Below are 12,879 nucleotides of genomic sequence, written 5' to 3' on the forward strand. Positions count from 1 at the left end.
TCTCCATGGTAGATGGTTGATCCTTGGGTTCAATCTTCTCTAATTCTTGCTGCAACATCCTCTTCTGCATTGGTATGATAGCAACAACATCCCACATGGAAATGTTCACATTTTTCCTCTTCATTTGCTCTACCACATTAAATGGTGTATTGGAAACTTTGGTACAAACTTTGGGAGCTGCATTTATAAGAGGTTGAGATGGAGCAACATAAGGATCACTTGCATCTTTCTTTCTAGAATCTTGCTTTTGCGGTTGTGAAGTACTGGTTTGTTCATTTTCTGCATGTGCATGAGGTGTAGCACTTGAAGTTGAGGCTTGCTTAGGAGAAGGAGGGGAAGTATGTTCCATAGCTCTCTTCTTACTTCTTGTGTTATGAGCAATGGAATCTTGGTTTACATTACAATGCTCCCCAATATGATTATTTATGAAAGAGTAATCATCACGTCCTTGAATATATGAGGCCTCCTTGGGATGATCCTCCTTCTATGATTGCTTTGCTACAAGTTCTTGGTTAGTTAGGGCCAAATAAGATTCTGCCTTCTGGCACATGCAATAGGTATAAGAATAGTCGTAGGAAGGACATAAATCTTGATCTTGGGCCAAGTTATTTTGAGGGACTATAGCCCTGTTCTGATTTGAGCTTGAAGCAGAGGCATGACTACTTTGCCTACCCTGATCAAAAGAGCTATTCCACTGATTAGGAGGCCTACCACCATTTGGAGCTTGATATTGCAATTGGGGAGGCTTGCCACCTTGAGCTTGCTGCCTTTCCAAGGCCACCACCTTGTTACTCATTTTTTGTATCATAGAGAAACTATCCTCTAATCTCTTCCCTTGGTCCTTCAACTCCCTCCCCTGCTCTTGCAATTTTTTATCTAGGGTCTTCTCTCTTTTATCTGTATTCAGCACTAGACCTTGGAGCATTTCTTTGAGTTCATCTATCCCATTTGAGGATGTGGAAGCTTGGAGAACTGGAGTAAGGACTTGTGATGTAGAAGTTGTAGGAAGAGGGGCTATTGCTGGTTGGTGGTTGGGAACATCAGGAAAGAAAGGCATAGGGGGCCTTGGAGCCAATTTTCCTCATTGTATCAAGATGTTCTCAGCTTTTATGGCTATCTCATAAGCATTAGGCAAGGTATCTCCTCCCATAGTTTGGATTGTAGTGGCAATATCACTGCTAAAAGCTCTAAGGTAATGCAAGAAGGCATTACCAGGGGTAGGTTTCACTGTAGTAGGTATTCTATCCCATGTCTTTTGAAATCTATAGTTAAAATCAGTCATACACTCATGGGGGGCTCTTTTTATTGTAGTCAGCTGCTCTAAAAGTGACAAATTGTCACTCTTATCCTCAAAATGTTTGCATAACCCTGCTCCTAGTCCATCCCAATCAGTTATAGAACCATGAGCTAAGCCTCTATACCACTGTAATGCTTTTCCTTTTAAAGATGAGGCTAGAAGTCTAATAGAAACATCATCCTCTGTAATACCATGAATATTATAGACATTTGCTACTTCTTGGATATGCTCTAAAGGGGAGATGGAAGTTTCACTTGTAAAATCAGGTATGCTTTTTAGTGTAGATACTGGTATATCATGTCTTTGAACTAACAATAGAGGACTTCCACCATTAAAGGTGGAAAAAGCATGAACTCTTGGCTGTGCCATGTAAACAAGTGTTCTATTAATGAGTTTTGATGGCAATCTAGGCTGAGTTCGAATAGTAGGACAAGTAGAGATAGATCTCACAGGTATATTAACTGTTATCACACCCCTAACTGGTGATAATGAAGTTCTAGTCCTCCCTCTTCTAGGATTTGAAAGAGAAAGCTCTTGATATTGAAATTTACCTCTAGAAGATGCCCTTGTTTCAGCTCTAGGCATGAATCACTGCAACTTTGGCCTAGAACTAGATTTGTTGATGTTCAGAGTTGCCAAGTACTTTGAAGGATCAGCCTCTTAAAGGATTGAATACTAAAGCACTACCTCTTCAGCATTAATCTCTGAAACTCTTTCTTCTTGACACCAGTAGACTTTAAATTTTGTTTGGAAGATGTCCCACCAGGCGTGCCAAAAACTATTGTCACTTAGGTTTGCACCCTTGTCCAAGGCCTATGCGTGAGGACAACCTAGTGAAACATGGAAACAACCTCCAAGCTGTGGGACTTGAACTTCGAGGTTGAGTCTCCGGAGAAGAATGACTTCCTCTTACTATCAAGGTGCACCCAACTACTCTCAAAAGGAAAAAGAGGAAGAAGGAGATGTAGACAACAACTCTACCCTACCTAAACTACAGAGGTGATGCACCAAAATAGAGTGTTCAGACTCATTTCTGCCCATATATGTACTACAAAACCAAAATAACCTTCAAGAGACATACACATTCAGACTTATGTTGATCAATAACCACATACAGATCAAGAAACTAAATTGAATAACACAAGGAAAGGGACGATTTCACTTATATATTATCCAATAGGTCAAAAATAGATATAGTATGCAAGCCACAGATCTCAACAATACACCAATGAGAGGCAAGATGGATGTGCATGCACATTGATGGCTGAAGGAGATGATACAAAATATTATACAGCTCAGAGACAAAGGGAATTTTACACTGCAGATCTGCAAGCAATAGTAGAGAAATAAAAAAGAGTCGACCCTAGAAAAAGATCACAAAATTGCCTTTATAGTTCAGGCATAACTAAATATTTTTGCATTACATTTACTTCTCACCTACTGGCATTACCTTCTCACCCTGGGAATCCAATCAAAGATCTGATTTGAAAATGGTTTGCGTACCAAAAAATATCTGATATTTCTTTGAGAGAGAGCCTGGAGAAGACAGAAACGGTGCCACAACATTTGCTGACATAGTAGATAGATCGACTGGATGGATGGAATGTCTTTCTGCACTTGGTATTCATTCTGAGTTGGTGGCAATTAATCATACGATTAGATTTGCGGAAAAACTTTGATCTCTTATCGTTCCTAGTCTCATGAATCCATCGAAGTCAAACAATCAACTAGGCTATACAAGCCAGCTGGGCCATGCGGGCCAATGATACTCCTTATTTTTTCCCACCCTAGAAGTCCTCCCATGGTTGACCACCTTTATCGAACTAACGATGCCACCCTTCAAATATTAATACTAACAGTGACGGTTACACTAATTGCCAGTCACCAACCGTCAATCTTGACCGGGCCAATGAGACACATGTCATCAGGGTGCTATGTCGCCAACATAAACATCATGCAGCTTCTTCGTAGTGATACAGAGCCATCCATTGATCTCTGCAGATCTGACAATTGTGAAGACTCGTCATGTGTCATACTTGCTTCCCACCCTGGGCCCCTCATACCTGGCGCCACCTCAGCAACCACACCATCTTCGAATGACATCTGGCCATCTTTAGCATACATTCTTTGGCAAGACTTGGTCCCACGAGGACATGTGTCCACGAGGCACCAACTCGCTATTGTAAATCCCATGCAACTTCTCCATAGCGCGATGGCGCCTACCGTCGATTTGACTTGATTGATGCCCATGAATGATCTGCCCCTCTTTATTGTGCTGGCTACATGAAAATATGGTCCCACTGGGACACATGGTGCCCGGGCGCTATCTCACCAATGTTATCTCCCGAGCAGTTGCTCATAGCGCGATGGCACTTGCCCTTGATCTCTGTAGATCTGACAATGGAGGACTTAACCCTTGACTGCGCTGGCAGCATTGAAGATCTGGTCCCATGACACATCTATGTTCTGACTTGGCATATGTGGTAGCTCCTCATTAATCTAATGAAGCACCACCCTGGTAGACTCAAGACTTGACCCCATGGAGCGACCATGTGTCAACTAGGTGCCATGTCGCTATGAGGAAATCAAGGCCAAATCCCCATAGCACCATAGCGCCCAACTGATGACATGTCCTTTTGTCGCAGACGTGTCTCCATCTGATTGGCTGCCGTAGCACCAGGCTTCCTACCGTGCATGTGAAGTATCTGTTGGGACCCACCGTGCCTGATTGCTCTTACCATGGTCTAGTCTTCCGTTTAGGCGCTATGTCGCCAACGAAAAACTTGTGGGTTTTTCGTTGGTGACATGGCACCTTGCCACTTTTTGAGACTTCCCACCGTCAGAAGATGCTCGCCCGTCGCTAACTTTCCCGGTGATGCAGCCTGCCCGCCGTCAGACCTTTCCATCGAGCGCTATGTCGCTATGAATATTTCTCGGCCAACGCGCGATAGCGACATAGCGCCCACGGCCTCGTAAAACTTTTTTGACCCGCACTTCATTGTAACTTGCTCACTGAATGTGGACCCACCATGGCAACGTGTCATCAGGGCACCATCTCGCTATCATAAATATTGTGCAACTTTTCCATAGCGCGATGGCGCCATCCGTTGGTCTCCTTTGATCTGACGAAAGAGAGCTTATGGGCTGCACAAAATATGTTATAAGGTTTAGAACTTGGTATTTTTCAATATTTCCATGGGTATTAAAATATTACTAATTGGGGAGGTGACCGTTGGGCGGGGTAACATTTGAATTTTGAAATTTGGTGGGGCAAACAAAATTTGGTAACAGGAATCCTTTGAGAAAGCATCTCATAATAAGATTGGGTCTATAATGAAGAAAGCATTAACAAGGGTTAGTATTTCAAAAAGTGAATCATAGGCTATTAGGAAAACTATATTTGGACTTAAGAAAATTGGTGAACAAGGTGTGATGTATGTAATACCTCTATTGATTGGGAAAGAATCAAGTTTATCCATTGCAATGACTTCTATAGAAAAAAATATTCCATATATTGTTGTATCAACTAAGAAACCAAGTGAACCCAAAAGGAAGTCTAAAAGGTTAGTGGAAGTTGAGACTTATGAGTCAAAAAGAGATAAACAACTAGCTACTAGACTTGAGAAAAGGAAGAAAACATTATTGACAATTGAAGACTCCAGTGAGCAAGATGATGAGGAACAAGAATTTAAAAGGGCGGAAAAGGTTATTTTTTCTAAGTTGTTAGCTAGTAAGACAAGGCAACCCTACAAACCAAAGATAGAAAAGATTAACACAACTATTGTTGATAAAGGGAACTTTGTGAAAATGAATAAATTTTATGATTTGTATGATGATATTGAGAAAGAACATACTGATATCTCTACTATGAGATATGTGATTCTTAATAACTTGAAATTTGAAGATATTGAAGGTATTATAAATCAAAAATTCTATGGTAAACTTATAGCTAAGAAGACACCAATTTGTGAGGAAGACATGAAACTTCAAAAACCTATGTTAAGGACTATATGAAAAACTAATGATTAAGAAAAAATCAAGAAACTATTGAACAAATTAGTATCTTACTTGCGAAGTAAGATGAGGCCATTTCTATTTATCGGAGGTGAGAAGAATGTTATAAGAAGTGAAATAGCTACAACCATCAACCAAATGATGTATGAATCAAATGTAGCACCTACAATAGCAGAGAAAATTTTAGAAGTATCAGTAAGTGGTGATACAATACAAATTGATCAAATAAATATTACTATTAATATTAAAGAAGATCATTTTAATCAACCTAAGTCTCACTCTAAGGACATTCAAGATAAGTTAAAATTGATTAAAGAAGAGAAAAGGAAATTCGAAGAAGAAAATAAGAAGATTGAAGAAGCTAAGTAGGAACCACTTAAGGAGGATAAGAGAAAGAAAGAAGAAAATAAGAGGAGAGTAGAGGAAAAATAGAAGAATCTAGAAGAAGAAAAGAAAGAAAAAGAAGAGAAAGAAGAAGAAGGAGAGAGAGAAACAAGGGAGACAACAAAGAAAAAAAAAAAGGAAGATGAGACTAAAGCACCAAGCTCATCCACTCCACTATCTCTTGCCAACCTTATAGGTGATGATGATGATGAATCTAAGTTGATCTCATCTTTGAACAAATTGTTTGAGAAGAACAAGAAATTCAAGAGTCTACATGGAGTATTAATGGAGGTGACTAACACTCTAGCAGCCAAACATACAAAAGAAGATCCCGAACAAAGAGCCAAAGCAGTAGTAAAATCATTTGATGATGAATTTATAAATTTGTTGAATGTTGCAGAGTCTGATTTCTCATGATGCTACTCTTTTAGCACTGATTATCAGAACACAAAGAATGATTTGATGAGTCTTGATACTTATATCAAGGAACTTTGATGATATTAACAAAATTGCAAGGTACTATACATCAAATGTTCCTTATCTCATAGGTTGACCAAAGTTTTGGACAATAAGATGGAAGGGAAGTCAAGTGATCTACAAGCTCTAACAAGTCAATTAAAACAACCCTCCAGTAGAGTTGATGATTTTGAAGGAAAAGTTGCTACTGTTCACACTGATATCAAAAAGCTACAACTTGAGAAAGAGAAAATTTTGAGAAGATTGTTAGATTTAAGAGAATCTACAGCTCTAAAGCTATGAACCATTGATAGACAGTTGGAAGAATGTGTCAAAGCAAAGGACACTTATTCCAATTTTATATACTCTAACCTTAATACAATTGAGATTGCGTCATGTGCCTTATATGCAATTCTCACTATAGCAAAAGTTTTCAAGGAAACATGGTCTAGAAAGGTATGGATAGTCTAAAGGCAATTTTTGATGATTGTATGAAGATGGTATCAACTTGAGATAGTGAGACAAAAAAATTGGACAATTTTTTATAGTAGTTAGTATAACTTTTTGATAGTTTTTTGGGACATTTTGACCTTTATCATTGATGTCAAAAGGGGAGAAGTTGTATAAGAAAATTGTAATAGATAGATAGTAAGTATAGTAATATTGTAAGTTTTGGTAAATTTTTTGATACTTAACAAATTTTCCTACTTTGTTTCCATCAATGTCAAAAGGGAGATTTTTGGTAATTAGATATATGTATATATGCCCATATTGTCATTAATAGAAATAGCTGATGTACTTTCTTGTAGAAAACCTCAAAAATACAGATACTTAGCTTTTTGGTACTCAGAAAATTGTCTAAGTATGGAAATAGTTTACAACAGTGTATTATTTTATCTATAACTTGTTTATATGATGTTATTCCTAAGAAAGAAGATATATGAGAATAGTAATCATGTTGATAATGATGTGTATAACCTTAGACATCAGTATAGACAATACGGAAGAAATATATTTAAAATGTACAAAACATCAAAATGAAAGGTAAAGGAATTATTTTGTTTACAAAATAATTACTGGACCAATTAGGGATGAAATCCTAGATGTTTAATCTAACTTGGAAAATTTAATTTTTGTCTTAGCTGACCTAGTAATAATTTGTGAAAAGGCATGGTATTTATGTAAAGATATCTTGTGAGATTATTTGTGAAGTAACATGTGAAAGTTGTGAATGTGACTTTTTTATCATATGCAGAAGAAAATTTTTGATAACCTGATTCTATGATCCAAGATTGAGCTAAGGTCAAAAATTAGTTGAAAGAAGGTACATCATTCATACTTCTATATTCAAGGAACTTTAATTACTTGTTTGGGCAGTGATCTCTTCTTGTAATTGAAAGTGCATGTTTGGGTAGTGAGCTCTTCTTATACTCATTATACCACAACTCCTAACAGGGACTTAAAGTCTCCTATTAGGAACTCATATGTACTGAATGAGTTCATAGACTCCTAACAAGGTCCATCCTCTAACAAGGAACATTTATATTAGTACATCATCTAGTGGGTATCATTCCCACCAGGGTTTTCCCTTGGCCAGGGTTTCCCTAGTTAACAAAATATGGTGTTATGAGTTCTATCTATGCATGGTTACTTTTACTATTCACCATTACTTGTTTACTTTCTTATGCATGGTTCAAAGTAATTAATAATATCTAGCTGTTGACAAAAGTTTGTAGAATATTGATTCACCCCCCTCTCAATATTCCCTATTTCTAATAGCATTAACCTCATCCTCCTAATCTTCCGCATCCTCCTCCTCATCTTCTAGTTCTACTTGTCCATGTTAAACTTAAGAGGAATGTAGAATACCCATACCATTTGTCTTTTTGTTATATTTGAATTTGTAATCCACATCTACATAATCTCCATAAAAAGCCTCTATGTCATCCATAAAAAAATTGTATTGATGAATACCAAATCCTCTCTTTACTATGCCTCTTCTAAAATATTCAATCTCTTATTCCACTCCCACAAAATAAAGAATCATTGTGGAGGCTCACCATAGATGTTTCTCCTTTATTTGTTCCTTAATTAGGGGAAAGGATCTCCTCCCTTCATCATGACTACATATTGAAATGGAAAGGGGATGATCTAGTTATCATTGTCACTATTGATGATGGCATAAAAAATCTCTATTGAATGATTATCTTCTAACAATCTTATGAAAATATGGGTTGCAACTAGTTTTGGCTCCTCTGCAACCAAAAAATATGCAAAGATAATTGCAAATATTTGTGTAAATTCTTTTAGGGTGGTCCATATTTAGAAATTTTAATTCCAAAATCTCTCTAATGATGAGAAAATGATGCTTGAATTTTGATACTTCATTATGAGCTCAGTAATGGGTGTGACAAAAGGTGACTAAATTTTGATAGATTTAAGCTTTGACTGGGACATTCATTGTAATTTCCACTATCTATAAACACATCACTACAACTTGCAAAAAGGTTTTTAAAAACCAGTAGTGTATACTTTTGCTAATTTTGGCAACTTGTAATGAGTGTATTGCTTTGTCTATATAGTGACAAAATATTGTCAAGGAAACTGGAAGTTGGAAGTAGAAATTTTATACCCTAATATTTTGTGTAGTCTCATTTATGTTTGTCAATTATTTACATCTTCTATCAGAGAATGACTCATGTTTAGTCACCAAAGATATTCTATATAAAAATTACCAAATATAGGATCTACACCATATTTACCCAATTCATTTTCCATGGAGTTAAAGTTGATATCACCTCATGTAATGAATGGAAGCTCTATTATGGTTTTGAATTGTATATCACCATGACATTCTATACAAATGTGCAACCACCTTCAATTTCAATCTTATTCAAGTTTAATTCTAATCAAATAGGTAGATCTAGTTAACAAGGCTTTGAATTGTTCTACATTTTTTTTTTCATTTTTTAATAGTTTAAATGGTCTTTTAATGGTTTTACCTTGGATCAAATATATCACACAACCACAATATAATGGGTGAGGATTCACTTTGGAGTCCCCATATAAATACTCTTTTCCATCAAGTCATGGGTTTGAAGTGCAATTTTGTCTCTCCTTTAAACTAGTTTGTGCACTTTTTTGTACCACTTGGGATGTCTTTAGACTAAACCATATAGTACCATCGTAACTTGTGTAATATTCTAGTGCAGAACATTTATTCAAATAAGTTTATTCTTAGCTATTACATAAAAGAGTAATAAGTAAAATAAAACAATTTACATTTATAATAATCAATAAACTTCTACAAATTAGCTAGTCAAAATTAAATTCAATGTTCTCATATACTAAGCTTTAGTTAATTTAATGTTGTATTTGGTTTATGAGAGGTACAATCACCTCTTTTTCTAGAAGGGAAAATTTTTATGAAAGACTGTCAATCTCATAAAAATGGAATAAATAAATTATTAAAATAACTTATATTAACTAAGTAACTTATATCAACTATCTAACTCATCATTTAAACCTTTGTTGATCTTCCTTCATTATTGTTTCATGTTAAGAGGATATTTTAAAATAACATATATATTGTAAAAATGTTTTTTTAAACCTTACTCAAAAACATAAAATGTTAACAATTCAATAAAATGTAAAAGGGAGAAAAACAATAAATTAAAATGAAAAAAAATACCTAATATTATTTTTATTTAAAAAAATAAAAAATAAAACTTAATCTTATTCTAATTTGAATTTTGCACAATCAAACATATGTCCAATTCCTATTCCCCCAGCCCAGAGAACCCTTATATTGCTCTTTTATTTTTTAAGTAATTTTATTAATCTTTTTTGAATCTTAAATTAGAATATTGCATAGCATATTAGAAATTAATTGATATTATTTATTATTTTTTTATGTAAATTTTATTTACGTTTGAATAATTATATATATATATGATATTTCATACTAATACTAATATTAAAATTAAATTAAATTTATTAGAAAAGAATCTATGAAGTCTAATTTCTCCATGAATTATTTACCTTATTTTATTTTATGTCTAAAAATAGATTAAAATAATACAATTAAAATAAGAGACTCTTAAATAACAAGGATTGAACACAGCTCTAGTCCTTGCCTTAGGTAGATGTATAGGGGAATATGGAGTAGAGTAGTCCCTGCCATAGGTAGATGTATAGAGGAATATGGAGTAGACGATATATGGAAGAGGGCAATGGTATTTCTTAATTAACCAATCAATTATAATTATGGTGAAGTATAAACTAAAAGGTGTGAGATGAATATAAATAAAGGTACGATGATGTGTGTGAAATTAGAGACATTTGACATGAAATAATGAACATATTATGGTATGTATGAAAATAGGGAGCGTTGATACACATATCATGAAGGGGAAATTGACACTCTCAGATATGAACAATAGTTGGAATATAAGAATAAGATTTAATAGCAATTAAAATTTAATGTAATGTATCATAGCATGATCTTTTGCTAATGATGTTATCTAGAGCACTAATGTTGATCAACATAAGGTTATTGTAAAAGAGAAACAATGACCAATATGCCTCAACTATAATGAAAATAGATCATTTACAATATATCTTGTTTGAAAAATAAAGTTACTATTATTCCAATATTTTGAAAAATATTGAAAATAATGTATAATTATTATTTATAAATATAAAACTTGTTTTTTTGAAAATATAATGTATAATTATTATTCATAAATATAAAACTGAAAAATAAAAAATTGAGTTCACTTAAAATAATAATCCTTCTTTACACCAATAAGTGCTAACTATCTTGAAATAGGACCACTAGCAAGTGTTAACTAAAGGATCACCAATAGCAATAAGTGTTGGCTAAAGGATCACCAATAAGTGTTAACTATCATGAAAAGGGATCATTTGAAAAAAAAAAAAAAAAAAGACTATTTGAATATATTGAAACACATGTTAACTAAAGGATCATTGATAAGTATTAAATAAAAGTTAACTATCATGAAAAGGGATCATTTGCAATATTTCTTTAAAGATTATTTGAGTATATTGAAAAACATAAAAAAAAAAATATAATTGTTATATATTATATATACTTTTAAAACACTCAAAAGGAAAAAAATTATTTCTTTACACCAAGAAGTGCTAAGTATCATGAAAAAAAGATCAGTCATTTTCCAAGTAATGATGTCTAGAAGCTAGAAGTAATGTGAATTTTCTCTATTAAAAGTAAACTAGTTAGAAATTATGTGCCACCAAAAGTAAACCAATTAGCAATTGTCTGCCACCATAAAAGCATGAAAAAAGGGTTATGTATCATACTAAAAATAAAAAGTAATATCAAAATGAAATCATTATTTCACAACCCAAAGTAATTTCTTTGAACAAAATATTTGGAATCGCTTAACTATTCTAACCATTATATTCCAGTTGCCATAGATTTTAGGGAGGATGAAAATTTGATTAGCTAAAATAAACCATCTCTATTATAGAAGGAATACAAATCGACTCATATATTCATATATTAATAAAAAAAATTGCAAATATTTCTATCTGTCACAGTTTCATTTTTGGAGGATCACCAACTAAAACATTGTCTACAAAAAGTAGAAAAATATATCAATTCTTATTCAAAATAATTTTTAAAAATTATTATCCTAAGCTTCATCTATTTCTACACATTTTATTAGTTTATTTCATTGTCAAATTCTAAATAATAGTACCAGTTTTATGTCATTGAAGGTGAACAGTTATACTTTTGTTAGCCTTTTCCTTTGGAAAAGGGTGACATAAGTTTGTGCTTCTACCCTTTTATAATTTATAAATTTTTCCTCTAGACCCTTTGTAATCAGACTCAATCACTTAATTTTTAAAAGAAATCACCCACCTATATATATGTATATATATGTATATATATGTATATATACATATATATATATGTATATATACATATATATATATATATACATATATATACATATATATACATATATATATATATATATATATATATACATATATATATATATATATATATATACATATATATATATGTATATATACATATATATACATATATATACATATATATATATATATATACATATATATATATATATATAGATATATATATATATATATATATATATATATATATATATATATATATATATGTATATATATATATATATATATATATAATCAGATTTCCAATGGAAAATAGTTACCAACATCTAGTATTTGCACCACTCCCCCAAATTTTGATTATAAAAATGCAAGGTGTAAACTCCTTTGATGTAATATGTTAGAACTACAACACTTAGTCACCCAAGATACATATTTCCATTAATAATTTTTAGATGGTAATGCTCATGTCAAGCAACAAGATATATCAATTATTAGAGTAATGAATTCACGAAACCTAATAAGAAAAGACCTATGTTCTCAACTATAGAAACCATAGTATGAAAAGACACTAAATTCACCAAAGGACAATTGCTCCTCAACCACAATCAAAATAGAAAGAGGAAGCACCAGAATGAAATACTTTTACTAAACCCTTATACTTTAGCAAGGGAACTAAAACAAAAACTTTGAATTGTCATAAAGACAAGAAAATAAAATAGATAATCGAATATTTGGATGGCTTACTCATCAAATGAACTCATATTTCTAATCTCCAAATGGAACAAGTTCCCAAATAACCACAC

Source organism: Cupressus sempervirens, chromosome 7 (assembly GCF_028749045.1).
Source record: "Cupressus sempervirens isolate cs-2001-9-10 chromosome 7, ASM2874904v1, whole genome shotgun sequence".
NCBI lineage: Eukaryota > Viridiplantae > Streptophyta > Pinopsida > Cupressales > Cupressaceae > Cupressus > Cupressus sempervirens.